Source organism: Mus musculus, chromosome 1 (assembly GCF_000001635.26).
Source record: "Mus musculus strain C57BL/6J chromosome 1, GRCm38.p6 C57BL/6J".
Taxonomy (NCBI): domain Eukaryota; kingdom Metazoa; phylum Chordata; class Mammalia; order Rodentia; family Muridae; genus Mus; species Mus musculus.
The window spans coordinates 71,884,350-71,899,528 of NC_000067.6; the positions used below are offsets into that span (position 1 = coordinate 71,884,350).

The 15,179-nt window shown below is 44.3% G+C and overlaps 2 long non-coding RNA genes across 4 annotated transcripts; one reads left to right on the plus strand and one right to left on the minus strand.

Moving 5' to 3' along the window:
• The first annotated feature begins 3,762 nt into the window (after positions 1-3,762).
• Gm8883 (predicted gene 8883) lies at positions 3,763-6,855 on the plus strand. 2 transcript variants are annotated; one of them, NR_027658.1, is made up of 3 exons: positions 3,763-4,172; positions 4,270-4,365; positions 6,343-6,855. It is a non-coding gene; the product is annotated as a predicted gene 8883 (long non-coding RNA). The 2 variants fall into 2 exon arrangements; NR_027659.1 differs by having other exon boundaries at positions 3,763-3,852.
• A 2,630-nt stretch (positions 6,856-9,485) lies between these two features.
• Gm28818 lies at positions 9,486-14,946 on the minus strand. Of its 2 annotated transcripts, none has more exons than XR_373492.3 (3): positions 14,509-14,946; positions 12,004-12,551; positions 9,486-11,038 (listed from the first exon to the last, which is right to left on the minus strand). It is a non-coding gene; the product is annotated as a predicted gene 28818 (long non-coding RNA). The 2 variants fall into 2 exon arrangements; XR_373491.3 differs by lacking the exon at positions 14,509-14,946 and adding an exon at positions 14,329-14,441.
• Between the last annotated feature and the right edge of the window lie 233 nt (positions 14,947-15,179).

Consider the following 15,179-nt stretch of genomic DNA (forward strand, 5'->3'; position numbering starts at 1 on the left):
CTAGTTAGCAGGAGAACACTTGACTTTTGTTCTCTGTGTCCTGCAATCACAGCACACTGGGTTGTTGCCATTAGGGCCCTGACACCACGTTCTCATGTGTGTACAACCAGCACAGGTAGCAAGTATGCGGAGAAGGGCTCAGGGGGTTCCTGGCCAGCAACTCATGATGAGGTAGCCTAACAATGGCACTGAGTTTTCTATTTTTTAATTCTAGTGCTTTCTGTACTGTTTCCCTCCTAGTCACCGTACCACCTTTGTTTAAAGTCTCTAGCTACTGGCTTTTAGATAAAAACGATAAAGGAAGGAAGGAAGGAAGAAAGAAAGAAAGAAAGAAAGAGAGAGAGAAAGAGAGAAAGAGAGACGGGGGAGGGAAGGAAGGGGATGGATGGAGAGAGAGAGAAGAAAAGAAAGAAAAAGAAAATCTATAAAATATTCAAGGGCTACCAATCTATAATAAAACCTCTTTTGAGAGTGTGAGCAGGGTCTCTGAATCACTATCTGTCCCAAACAAATAACAAATACAAACTGGTCCTGGAGCTTGGAAGCCAAAGGGATACAAATTAATAAACGTAACATTATTTTACTTAGCAGGAACATGGTCCATAAATGAAGCTGTGTGAGATTTCTGAGGCCTTAGGAGAAAAGTCCGAGTAAACAAGAGTCTTGTGATCTCTTTCTCCATAACACCTGTGGTTCTTGGAAAGTGCATTCAAGCGCCTCCCAGGTATATGGGATGGGAGTGGTTTACTTCAGATTATTCATTACAGCTGGCCGTTTGTTTATATGCCTCTATGAAAGATCATGTTTTGCCACACGCAGCTTGCCCTTGTGGTTGTAACACAGGGGACTCTTTTCAACCCCCCAGAAGATAAATTGTCTGATGCTCTGACTAAAGTTGGCCATTGCCTGAGACTTCAGCTGGCCTCGTTTTTAGGCACCGCTCTCCCAGATTTGTGCCACCAGTTAGAGCAATAAACAAGCAAGATCTACTATAGCATGAGAAGACTCCATAACATGTATCATTTGTTCTGTCAAAATAACATTGGTACTGCAGCAGAGCTGGGGCTTCTAACTCCTCTGTTGAAGAGACCTCAGCTAAGTGAATAATCTCTGTTCTTGGGTCTCATTTCACCCAACCATGCGTGACTGTCTTTTCAATTTCTATCCCTTAAAAGAATTCTCCTATGGTAGTCTGCAGGGTGTGTTCTGAGAACATATCCACTCAGTACTCACGGCTGCAGGGAAGAAATGTACACAATAAGTCCAGGGGAAATAGCCACCTAGTCTTTGGACAAGCACAATCTTATCGTCAACAATGTTCTAGCCCCATATTGATCTATTGCTGACTATTGGCCCTGGGGCTCTTTGGGTACTGCTATGAATTAAGGTATGCTCAACTCCAGCAACCATCAAAGCCCGAGCACTGCACATAACTGCAAGGGACCAACAGCTCCACAGTACGACTTAGGACCTCTGGTTGTCTTGCAAAGGCTGCATCTGTAGGCACCACTGGCCATCTCCTTAGGGAAGCAGCTGAGGTAATCTCCATCACACATGACTCCCCTTCTTTACAGATGCAGGACAATGTGCAGAAGGAGAGCTCTTTTCTGCCATTCAAACTTTTGGTGAGTGTTGCCTGAGCTTTAACAACGTCCAGGGGCTCACAAAGACAGCCTTGGTCCTTTTGTTCATTCATCCCCTGCAGGAAACACAGCTCAACCCAAACACTGCTGTATTTGTTCTCAGATCAGCCCCTTATGTCTGTTTTTCTTTCGTCTCAGGCCCTCTTGGTTACTTTAGAACTTATAAACCCAATTTACATGCTACTCTAAGTCTCCAAATCAGCCAGCGAGATCATAACCCACAAGGAAAGCCACTAGCATCCTCAAAAGAGTCCCAGGGTCCTACTAAATTATCTTTACTCTCCAGCCAAGGCAATCTATCTTGTCTAGTGAAGTAGGCATCTAAGGCCTCTTTTGTCACACCGTAGCTGCGCATTTTATCACCCATAGCAAGAGCTGCACAACTGCCACCACAGCGTGAAGCCATGTCAGCCTGTTACCACACAGGGGAAAGTGGCCATATCAGGATTTCCCCTGGAAATGTTCTACCCTGACTTTCCCTCAGCCTTGCTGCCTGTGTTATCATCCACAGGACTCCTGCATCGGCTACCAAAGCAAGGATGCATGTCACCTCATGTCACACGTAGGAAAGCAGCCATATCAGTTGCCTGCAGACATTTGACACAGATTTTCCTTCTAGGAAAACATAAGGAAATGCCTTTACATCCCAGATAGTACAAAGAGACCAAGTAGTAGTAGTAATAATGATGATGATGATGATGATAATAAATTCAACTTAGCGAACCATGAATTGTGAATTTATTGCGTTACTTCAGGAGCATGGTGACTCAAAAGCTATTACATCATGAAAAGTCTTATCCTAGTATGAATGATGACTCAAAATTGCTACATCTATTGTCTGTCTATATGTTAGGCTTTCGGAGGAGGAGAAAGAAAATCAAAAAGAAAGGTCCTGAATGAAGTTTCCTTCAGAGGACAGGTGTATTGACACAGCAGTAAACAGTATGGCAGGGGTCCGGAGTGAGAGGCGTCAGTCCTGGAAGGTAAAATTCGGTGTTTACTCGGAAGGGTTTCTGGGGGTAACGGGAATCCTGGACTGTGAGGAAGCAGCTTGGTTAATGTGTGACTTACACTACATGACAGAGGTCACAGAGACTCAGGATAGGAGAGTGGGGCTGAGTTAATAGGTGACCAAAGTCAAGCTTCCAGGGACCCTGAGGTGGGGTGGGGTTGAGATTTGGCTCTCCAGGGGAGTAGTGTTAGCTTTTACAGCAGCTATGAAGGGAAAGAGGCTGCGGTGGGTGAGGCCACATCTGTAGGCTCTTTGCAGCACAACTTGGAAGGTCTGGGCTCTAACCATATAAATTCTAGAAACCTCAAACTTGACCCCACCCAAGACTATATTCAATTAAAAGACAAGAGACAGGGCTGGAGAAATGGCTCAGAGGTTAAGAGCACTGGCTGCTCTTCCAGAGGTCCTGAGTTCCATTCCCAACAACCACATGGTGGCTCATAATCATCTATAATGAGATCTGATGTTCTCTTCTGGCCTGCAGGCATACATGCAGGCAGAACACTGTATATAAAATCAATCAATCAATCAAAAAAAAAAAAAAAAAAAAAGGACAAGAGACACTCCTGGATAGATCAGGTGAAGGTTTAATGAGTTTCTCCTTAGCCTGTTATCCTTGCCACAAACCTAGCTATTATATTATTTGGCTAATTTTACTGCTACGACTGTGGACCAAGGTCTTCTGTAAGCCCAGCTTATGTGGTGAAATGGCTTATGTGGTGAAATGGCCAGTGGAAAGAGCTCTCTACCACAGGTAAACCCCCTCTGGTTTCTATCTGCTTTTCAGTTCATCTGATGAATTTCAATTCTTTCTCGGAAACCTCCCTGCATTGATTGAGTCTTTTAAATAGTAACTCAACCTCTCTATTGCTACACACCACCACTCCCTGTCCCTCTGGAGGGCCACTGGTCCTGCCACATTGGACTCAGCTGTCAGCTGCAGAAGCCCACAAACACTGGGCATGTTACCTAAGCAGAACCCTGCAAAGTTCCAAGCCAGGCTCATGACTCAGTGGGGGAAGCAGTGTTTCTCCCTGAATCAGCCCCAGCCAGGCCACATCTGAGGCTTAGCCCAGCCAAGAGTCCAGCCACTGCCCAGCTGCCTGTGGACACACGGGCCCTGTGCTGTCTCAGCTGAGAGGTCCCCATCTACTGACTCACTCGCACCTGGGGCTTCTTGGCTGGTCATCTGGAAAGGTACAAACTGAAGTTTTCTTTATCCAAGGCAATCTTTTAGAAGTCACCCTACGTTTCTTCAAAGTGTCTGGACGCAGTGTGGAGCGTGGTTTATTTCGTCCATGTTGCGGCAGCCTGTGTTGGAACTCGCTGAGGTTTGAAGCCTGTCATCAACATACAGACTGACATGAACTTTCAATGGGAGTCACAGAGGGCTGTACGGGCAAACAGGAGAAATGACAGGGTACCAAAGACCGCCCTGTCAGCTGAAGGGCACCCTGGATGCCTGTCTCTGAGCCCTCACACTCCTGTAACCTGTGAAGAGTGGGCAAGCAGAACAGGCACGTATTAAAGCCGGTGGCTTGAAACCGGACTTGTCTGAGATGCTGTAAACAAATTTTTGCCCACTATGTTTGACAGTTACAAAATATTTTGTAGGTGATGGGTCATGCATCTTCCTGACACACTGTGAAGCAGGAAGAAACAGGAACAGTAGCTCTGTGTTACACGTGAGGAGCGAGAAGCACCAACATGGTAAGGAAGAAGCCGAGATCTAGGTTTGGGTGTTGGCTCTGCCACAGGCTGGGAAGAATAACCCTATGGCCTTTCTATGGATTTGTGTGAAAATTGTAGTTAATAATTCCTTCCCCACAAAATTTGTCACTAGGATAAGAACCAATATATGAAGCACCTCAAACTCACTATACTTATTATTCAATTTTCAATTTTCTTTTTCTTTTCTTGTTTTGTTTTTTCGAGACATGGTTTCTCTGTATAGTCCTGGTTGTTCTGGAACTCACTTTGTAGACCAGGCTGGCCTTGAACTCAGAGATCTGCCTGCCTCTGCCTCCTGAGTGCTGGGATTAAAGGTGTGTCCACCATGCCCAGCTCACTCAATTTTCTTGAGTCAAAGACTCAAAGATGTTCAGAAGCATGTTCGAAGGCGCTCAGCTTGCAGAAGAAACCGGGGCCTGAATGAGAACCTTGGTTCGAGATGCATTTACTGACCTCTGGGATTTGATCTTTTGACTATGACGAGTGAGGTCTGTGCCCCGCTCTGCCCACATTCATATTCCTATCTGACAGAGAACACCAAAAGAGATCTTTGGTTCTCTGTATCTCTGCTTCCAGTTTCCCTCTTTCTAACTCTTTCTCTGTTCCGGATGATCTTAAACCTTCTTCCCCCAGCAATCTCCTTTAGGGTATATTTTTAAATTAAAATTTAAAAAGCAGATTCAAACAGCACATTGAATAGGAATGATGCCTTATTAAAGAAAATTGGTCAATTATATAGGAGAAAAATGTATTAATATAACATGTATTAATATAACAGTAATTGTGTTTGATTGACAAGATTAGATGCAATTTTATTCTGATTTTTAAAAAGTGTGTGGTGTGTGTGCGTGTGTGTGTGTCTAGGCCAGAGAACAACTTTGGATTTTGTTTCTCAGGTTGCTGTCCTGGAACTCACAAAGCAGGCTGCCTGGGCTTGCCAGGGAAGCCCCAGGAATCTGCCTGTCTCCATCGTCATCTCCCCAGTACTGGAGTTACAAGTGTGAGCCAACGCAACTGGCCTTTTCCCATTGGCTCTGGGGATGGACTCAGATCCTCAGGCACTTGCCTGACTGGGCTTCCCTCTTCAGCCCCTTTCTTCCACAATTCTTAGATCATTATAAGTAAAACGTTATTAGTGAATATGTATCATGTTTTTCTCATGTATTATTGTTGTATTATTATATACGGATATATCATCAGAGACTCATAAGAATATAAAAGAAAAAGTTACAGTTATATGCTCAGACATTAGCATTGGTTGTAACTGATGTTGAGATTGGAGAACATTATTTCCTTATTTTGTGTTCTCTTATACATAACTTTGTAACACAAACAACAAAGACACTGCAAACATGGATCTGGCACAGGGTACTTCCCTGACTTAAGTACAAAAAAGAAATTAAATTTAATATCTAAAGTTCCTGAAAATATTTTATAGTCACACAGCATGGACCAAGTCTGTTTCAGTAAGTTATAAAAAGTGCTTTTTGATTAATAATTTTCTTCCCATTATATTCTCTGATAGTACTGAGGATTAAGATAAAGAGAAATAATTATTTCTTGTACAGGGATGTGTGCTCTGTTTCGGATGATTGACCAGCAAGCCCCAAGGATCTGCCTGTCTCCACCACCCCTCGACCTCCTAGCATTGGAACTGCAGACAGGAGCTGACACACCCAGGCTTTCACATGGATGCTAAGAATGATCTAACTCAGGTCTCAGGCTTCCACTGCAAGTGTTGCACCCACTGAGCCATCCATCCCGCCCCCTCTACTCTTCGGAAGTTTCCAACCCTAATATGGTTTCCGACAATTGTGTCCAACAATAAATATGTTTTGCTTTAGGGAGGAAATTCCTCATTCTCTTCCTTGAGACTCTCTGTTGAACAAAGACAGATCTTTTGTTAAAAGTATAAGTTACCAGCTGCCATATTCTTGATATCTGCATTCTTTGCAGGGTCTTCATTCTGGATTTCATCTTCAATATGGATCCACAGGCTTTAAGAACATAACGCTTTCTAAAGAGCTCCAGCAATGGAAACAGCTGTCAGCTCTTCCACCAAAGATGCTCAAACCATCACGCTGTCACATTTAAATATAAGAAGCCCCCAATATGGAAGAAGACATCGCTTCTGGTTACCGTCTTGTGTGTGCTAGCTCTCTTTCACTAATGTCCACTTAAAAAATATACATCATAACTTGAGCACAGCGGCACATGCTTTTAATCCCAGCACCTGGGAGGCAGAGGCAGGCGGGTCCCTGAGATTTGAGGCCAACCTGGTCTACAGAGTGAGTTCCAGGACAGCAGGGGCTATATAGTTAAACCATCCATGTTTTGAAGAAACAAGCAAGTGTATATTATTTACTTATATTACATATTACATTGTGCATATATAGTATATATGCATCATAGTAATCTGTCCATCCCATACATTGAATGAATTGATATTTCAATCTCCCAAAAATCTGGAGAAGAATGTGTGTTCCTTGCTGAGCACTTAAGTGTGTTTATGAACTGAGTAAATCATGCCTTGGCAAATTATCGGACTAAAGCATTGAGTTTCACAAGTGCAGACTTAGAAATTTAGCAACTATTAACTTTAACTTTTTTCCCTTTAAAGTTGGGGTAGTATTTCTCACCGAGGACATCTTTCCACCAAACTTAATATTTATATCTCCAACTGCTTCAGAAGTCAGACAGCCAGATAGAGAGCCAAAAGTGTGAAGTGACAAAGAGTTTCTCAGATTCTCTTACTGAGTCACGTCCATCCCCCTTCAAAAGCAGCTGAAAGCTGTTTCTCTCCGAGAATTTTCAAGATTGCCTGTCTTCCGTATGACAGCTCTGTGTTCTGAGAGGAGTCCTATTATAAAGAAAGGAAAGTACAAGCTTAAAGTGAAACTGTCTGGTTAACCAGTGTGTGCCCTTTAGCTGTTCCCGAGGAGCCCTTATTGCCACAAAACACAGAAATAAGGACAAAGCAGCTGAGACCGGGAGTCACAGAGGAGCCTTGAGGAGTGGCAGATGCCCTCAGCGTCTGCAAGTCTCACGAAGTCTATGAGAGTTAGCACTGAATCATGGTTCTTAAGAAGATTATGCCACAGAGAACCAGTAGGCTGTCTGACCCCTGCTCTAAAGATGCATCTGAAACCTTGCAGGGCAGTCTGTCTGACTTCCAGGATGAGTGGGCAGGTGGTGAACTAAGACAAGGTGACAGGGAGACGTCATAGAGGTACCTTTTGAGAAAACACACATCTATGAGTCTGCTGACTGATTGTTCCTCTGCAAGTCTCAAAAATCTATTTTTTTCCAGTGAAGTTACTCCTTAAGGTTAAAAAAAATTGTTGATCCAAACAACTTTTTAAATACCAGGCATAGGAGCATGGTGGGATGCAGGGACGCAGATTTCATCTGGAAGTTCAGCATCCACTGCTCATTCAAAAGGCACGTTACTCAACCACCCATCAATAGCCCCACCCACCAAAACCCAGGACAACGTGGAAGAGCCCATCCTGGAGAGTGCTGTGTGACGCAAAGATGTCAGGCTGGAGGAAAGTCATCAAAGAACAAGAGATGCTATCAGAGGAAGACAGGAAGACCCAGGAAACACGGTGGCCAAATTGCAAAGGACAGTAGCAGAAGGAACACCAGCGGGGAAGAGAAGCCTCACTGCTCAGTTTAGTCTGCATCACCAGGTATCAGAGGCTAAGAGATTGCTATAGGAAGACAGAGGAAATGGGATATCAAAAGGCATTCTATCCCTACAGCAGTGGCTCCCAACCTTCCTGATGCTGTGACCCTTTAATATGCTCCCTTGTGTGAGCCCCCAACCATAATATCATTTTCCTTGCTACTTCATAACTATAACTTTGTTACTGTTGTGAATCATAATGTAAGTGTTTGTGTTTTCCAATGGTCTGAAGGTCACCTCTGTGAAAGGCTCCCTCAACCCCTTAGGGGGTCGCGCCCCACAGGTTGAGAACCCCTGCTTTGCAGGAAGTAGTTTGTCCTACTCTGGTCCTATGTTATCATTGTGGCAATGTTTCCATGTGAAAGTTCCTACAAACAGCCCACCTTACCCTTCTCCATGCGTTCTAAGATGTCATCATTTCCCACTGGGTTAGGAGGATCCTCTGGCTATGTCTTTACACTCTCTAACTACATATGTTTTAAGGTTTATTTATTTTTATTTTATACCTATGAGTGTTTTCTTGTCTGTGTGTCTGCTCACTTTGTGCATTCAGTACTGGTGAAGGCTGGAAGAAGGACTCGAATCCTCTAACTCTGGACCTGACCTTACAGACCATTGTCAGCAATTATGTGGATGCCGGGAATTGAACCCCCAGTTCTCTAGAAGACTCACAAGTGCTCTTCACGGCTGAGCCATCTCTCCAGCCTCTCTTCAACTTCTTTTAAGCATCTAAATTCAATGATAAATTTTGCCAGAAAAATATCCCTGCATTGCTGGTCTGTCTCCTAAGCCACGGGTCCAGGGGAATCTAATCACACTTTGCTTAGCCCATATGTTTCAGAGGGAGTTGAGAATACCAGAGAACCAACTGGTCCTTTCAGAGCCAGAGAAAAGTTTTGATTGGTATAGAATCTTAATGATGTCATTTCGCATGTAGTTACCATAGGCTGGTAAGATGGCTTAGTGGACAAAAGCCCCTACCGCCAAAGTGTGGCAACCTGAATTCAATATCTAGGACCAGATGCAAAGAGGAGAGAGCCAAATCCTGCAAGTTTTCCCTGACTTCCACGTGTGTGCCCGGGTACACGTACACTTGTGTGTAAGTAAATAAATGTCATTTCAATTTTTACAGCAAACGCAGTAGAAAAAGCCGAGTGCCTTTGGGAGCTCTGCTTGCTCACATTTTCTCAAGCTTCCTCCTTTGGAGGATAGGATCTGCTCTCATCACTGAGCCATGCAAGGATGCTAATAAACAAACAAACAAAAAAAATCACTTTTGAACAGCGTTTTTCATCAGCATTCTGTTTCCGAGCCTACCGAGTGACTCATCCTGAGACTGGGTGCTGCAGCCCCTGCCCCGGGGAATGGCTGAGTGAGTGACTAATAGTTCACACTGGAGAGAGAGAGCAGGAAGTTGGCTCTGCGTTTATTATTGGAACCAGACACTAAGGAGCTGTTTTAAAAAGCACTTGAAAATACTTGAGCCCCAAGGAATGTTGCTTGCTTACCTACTTTGCATCATTCTTGCTGTTAAGGTTAAAGGTGACTTTGCCTCTAAATGGGCTTTGGAGGTGTGACAATAAATTAAGTGGTGAGAGATATTTGGATTTTGACGCTAAAAGAAAAGCACGTCACAAGTTACTAGTAGAAAGAAATAAAACCTCTGTACTGGCTAGTTTTGTGTTAACTTGACACAGCTGGAGTTATCACAGAGAAAGGAGCTTCAGTTGAGGAAATGCCTCCATGAGATCCAACTGTAAGGCATTTTCTCAGTTAGTGATCAAGGGGGAAAGGCCCCTTGTGGGTGGTGCCATCTCTGGGCTGGTAGTCTTGGTTCTATAAGAGATCAGGTTGAGCAAGTCAGGGGAGGCAAGCTAGTAAAGAACATCCCTCGATGGCTTCTGTATCAGCTCCTGCTTCCTGACCTGCTTGAGTTCCAGTCTTGACTTCCTTCAGTGATGAACAGCAGTATGGAAGTGTAAGCCGAATAAACCCTTTCCTCCCCAACTTGCTTCTTGGTCATGATGTTTATGCAGGAATAGAAACCCTGACAAAGACAACCTCTAACTGATCTTGACTTACATGTTGCTTTTGTTGTCTGGTGAGATGAGATTCAATTGGCAGACATCTTTCAGCTGGGAGTCAGGGTTCCCTTCTAACACCAAGCCAACAATGAGACTCCATTCTTAGACGATGATGGTGATGATAGTGATGGTGGTGATGGTGGTGGTGGTGATGTTGTTGTTGTTGTTGGTGATGATGATGATAATGATGATGGACGTGATCAGTAACTTTGGATACAGAGATAGCTTAGTTTATAAAGTATTGGAGGACCTAAGGTTGATCTCCAGCAAACACATGTGAAAATATGATGAGAAGTCCTGTGTCTGCAAACCCAGCAGTGGGGAGGAATTGACACAGTGAATCTCTGGGGCTGGATGCCAAGACAGCCTGGACTATTTGTCAAATTCCAGGTCCCAGTGAGAGACATTGTCTTTAAAAAGATGGTGGATGGTGTCTGAGGAACAATACATGAAGCTGACTTCTGTCCTCTATATACACAGACAGACAGACAGACAGACAGACAGACACAAATAAGCTAAAATGCAATTATTATCTCTCTCATTGGTTTGGGTAGGAAAACTGTTCTTAGCTTGTGGATTAATATTATTTGGCGACTGGACCAGTCTTTTTGTGAAAAGATATTTCTTCTCTTTCTCTACCTGTTCAGTGTTTCCTCACACCACACTTAACAATGCAGCAAGAACTCTGTCCGTAGACCAATACTGTCAGTCAACCCGCCACCAGGTTAGCATCAAGGCGAAGGAAAGCCGTCAAAATGACCTCATCCCAAGCTGGACCTTAGCTGAGCTCTTGAATCTTCTTTCCCACCAAACCAGAGAACCACAGGAGAAATCGGATTTTTCACGTGCCTTCTCTCCCTTCTTTGCAGATTCACCGTACCTAGTAAAACAGTGAAAACCCTGAGGTCTTAAGGTCGTTAGACCAGCAGACAACCACAGGCACTGTCAGATTGCTTTATCCCATTAACAGTTTTATAAATAATAGCTGAAGGTTATGTTTGCTCCACAGAGGTGAACTTAACATTTATAAACTATAAAACTCTGTCCTCACACACGGAGAAGCTGACGTTGATCTCTCAGTTTGTAAGCCGGTACCACAGAGCAGTTGCCCTCCCTGTCTCTGCAGGTCAGTTTACACACAATTCACCAGGCCAAAAGGTAAAGATGGCCCTTTCTGACTTTTTAAAATTTTGAATAAAAGCAGAACCAATTTAGCAAAAAGATGTTGGCGTTTTTAATTCTCCATTTTCATGCTTAAAGATGCTGAATTATTTAAGGTATCTATTCACATATCTCCCCACCAATAAAACATGGTTCACCAAGAATTTGTAGAAATCAGCTCCTCAATGTATTCTCCTGTTTTTCTCCTACTAAATATGACTCATATTCTCCTCCATTGTTCTTAAACGGCAAGTCATAACGTGAGTGTAAATAAAGGAACCTCAAACATCCCTCAGAGTTGACCTTCCCTTCATCCCTTCCTCTTGGAACTCTGTAAATGGGTAGATGCAATCTAACTGCATCTCATGGCTGTTTCTGGGAAGACACTGCCTGGTACCTTTCTCCTTATAGGGATGCATATGCATGCCAACAGGAATTCTCATCGCCTGAACTCATTAATTTGGACATAGCATTTAAAAGTCTAAATATTCTAGGGGCTTTCTGACAGCCTCAAAGGCTGATAAAGGAAATATGTCGAGGTTGGAAAGTCCTGACAGGGTAGACAAAAATGCTGAGCCTGCCAGTTTTCCTTCATTTAACGTGCCAAAGGTCACCGGGGGAATGAGACCCACACTGGAGACGATACCACGCAGTTCCCAGGCCTCTTGGAGTTACCCTCCTCACCTCCTCTGCTTACTTCTCCCTCTTTGCATAAAGCTGCTTTCCACTGTCTCTTGCTTCTGAATCCTTTCCCAATTCGATGATGAAAGTTTCCAGGAGAAAGGAAAACCACCGGGGACTCAGTTTAAAGGCTTTTCCATCTGAGCAGGGAGGAAGCGGGGAGAGCCAATGATTGTGGCTCATTTTAGAAGAAGGCGCTGTGTCCCACAAAAGGAGACCGTTTCAGCTTCAGTGACTGGACACAGGGAGGGAAATGTATAACTGGGGAGTTAGAAGAGGGAAGAGCGTTCCAAGACTTAACCATCATTGTTCATGAGGGCAGTCTGACCTGCTGGCATTGGAAAGAACCTCTCATGCCCAGAGATTTAAATGGTACCAGGACAAAGGCTACCGTGGATGCGTGAACTCCCGATGCTATTTCTCAGTTTGAGCATAGCCCGGTTGTCAGAGATGCAAGATTTGCTGGCTTGGTGGGAGTCATCTTTCTAATAGTTCTCAACAGTCTGGGGGAGACTGGCTCAGCCATCAGAGGTGATTGTATTCCCAGTCCCCTGAAAGAAAACAGAGGCCATTTAGTTCTCCAGCAGCCGCCTTTCACCAGCAGTGACATTACCTTAAAGAACAATTTTAGAAATTAAAGGTGAAACAACAACAACAAAAAAGGCCAAAAAAAAAAAAAAAAAAAAGTGACTTTGCACGGGAAATGGCTGTCAATTCCAGTGACTGGTTACAGAGAAGCACATTTAAAGAGAGTGTTTCTAGCTCAGCGTTCTCTTTCCTGACAGCTTTCCTGTGGTGGACGCAAAGCCCATGTCAGGTGATTTCTGTACATTAGACTTTCAAGTCACATCTGGAAACGTAATCTCCAGGAATACACAGTCCTTTCTCTGCTAAGAGACTTTCCCTGTAGCGGCTTTAAAGACATGTGGAAAATGATACAATTCTCAGACTTCCCCACCCACAAGGTGCATTTCCCTCGGGCGTTTTCCCTCACACGGCTCCTCCGTAGCACCACAGACCAATACAGGAATGAAATGAAGACCTTTTGAGGATGATGAGGAAGGAACATGTGGAAATAGGCGCCACAGGCCATGGGAATCATGGCCCTCACCTCACATCCTGGTAGATGACAACGGTTCTCCTAGCATTGGGAGCTAAGAGGGAACTTGTTGGGACACCCCACCATGTCCACCCCTATCCACACCCACCCAAGAGAAGTGTCGACAGTAGACTCGGTGCAGTAGACTTAGTGCCTTCCAGGGCTATCTGTGCCTGGCACAAGCATGGTCCTCCTAGGATGAAAAGCAGCTGTTTTCACACATGATATGGATGGTGGGGGGGAGGGAGAGCTTGACTTTGAAAGAGTAGACTGGAGTGGAGTCAATGATGCCCTGCTAAAGACACCATGATTTCCCCAACGGCATTTTTATTTAATGATAATGAAATCTGGTCTCAGTGCAATTTCCTCCTAACAGCCAACTTCTGCTGTGAGCTGTCTTGGCACTAGCAATACAGAAAGCCGTTGTGGGGTGAAAGCCAGCGAATGCACTATCTTTCCTTGTAGCTTTTTCTCTAAGCAGTGACAAGTTTTCACGGAACACTTGCAAACGTAAGCAGGTGACACTTCAGATTAATGCCTTAACAGGGGCAGCAAAATCTGACAAAGAACTTGCCAGAAAATGTAAGAGGCTCTGAAACAAATTATTTATTCCCTGGGAACCCTGTATGAGTCAGCCACAACAGGATAATAAGGTTCGACCAAAAAGAGAGCAGGAGAGAAAAACTAGGAAGAATTTCTCGTTTGTTTTCTCTGCCATTTTCTACTAAACGGTTAACATAGAGCATGTTGCCTGTAGGAAGTATAGGCTGACATGATATTAGGTTTCTTAGCCTTAGCTTATGCATCTCTAGTCCATCTGCCTGCTCTTAGGAGACTGGGAGGGAACGCCAGGGGCATGTATGCACGTATGGTCAATACCAAGACAGTGGCTTGCACCCCACTGCATGCTACGTGTGGATGCCGAGGTGCCGGGCAAGCAGCCATGCCTGAAGAGAGCTTGAGTAGGCAGTGAGAGGGCAGACAGAATGAAGTCTTACAAACCACCACACTGAACAAAGGAGCACCAGCCTGGCTCTACTCACTCAGCCGATGATAAAATAGTAAATTAGGGGAAGGAAGGCAAATCCCAAAAGAAAAAATGGGCTATTTGGGGCAAAAGGGAGGTTGAACACAGAGGCCCTTTACTTCCCTTTTCATTGTTATCACAGCAGCATCGTACCAGGCACAAGGTCCTGCTCAAGTCTCCCTCCTCAGTTCTGGTCACTCACCCAACCCTAAGAAGTCTGGAAATAAGAGGTCCGGCTCTTCAAGGACAGCTCGGGTCCTCATTTTCCACCACTAGTCAATGCATTGGCTGCATTCTGAAGTAGAGTCTCAGAACAAGGGGCTCGCAGGGCTGGCTTCTTAACTATGCTGTATGGGGGCTGGTACGATACACTATGACCTACCCAGTATGGACTTTGGACAAAGGCTTCTCTGGCTCCCTGCACTTGAGGCACCAGACCCATCAAAGGGACTCGTTCGGGATAGCATCTGAAATGTAAATAAAGAAAATATCTAAGAAAAAAGAAAAGAAAAAGAAGAGAGGGGCTTTCTTACAAGACATCCTTCCGGGAGAGTGGCCCCAAGCCATTTTAGAGTGTTTCTTCTGCCGCTATCCATGAGGACTCTCTCCCAGTCCTTCTGCTTCCGACCCTTCTATGCTTGCATCTCACACCCCAGCCATGGTGAGAAAAACCAAACAGAAATGTTTTCCTGTGCAAAATGAATGGGGCCATTAAAATAAGATAAATGAAGCTGCATTCAGCTGCAAAATTTAGCTCTAGAGGCTCTGTTATCTGTACGTTAGCAGTACCTATCAACACTGAATTTTGTATAAATGTGACTACGTGCACGTTCCTTGGGTCAAAGTCTAGTCTGCCCTGGCAACGTGAAGAGATGACAAATCACTTTCAATTTGTCCTAAGGTTTCAGCAGGGACTGGGGATTGATTGACAGCTGCATTTCCGCTCTTACTGCAGGCCAGTTTCGGGAAACAGTGCGATTTTTGTTTTTTGTTTTTTTGGTTTTTGTTTTGTTTTGTTTTGTTTTTTTAAAGTGCCGAATGCAAAGGAGAGGC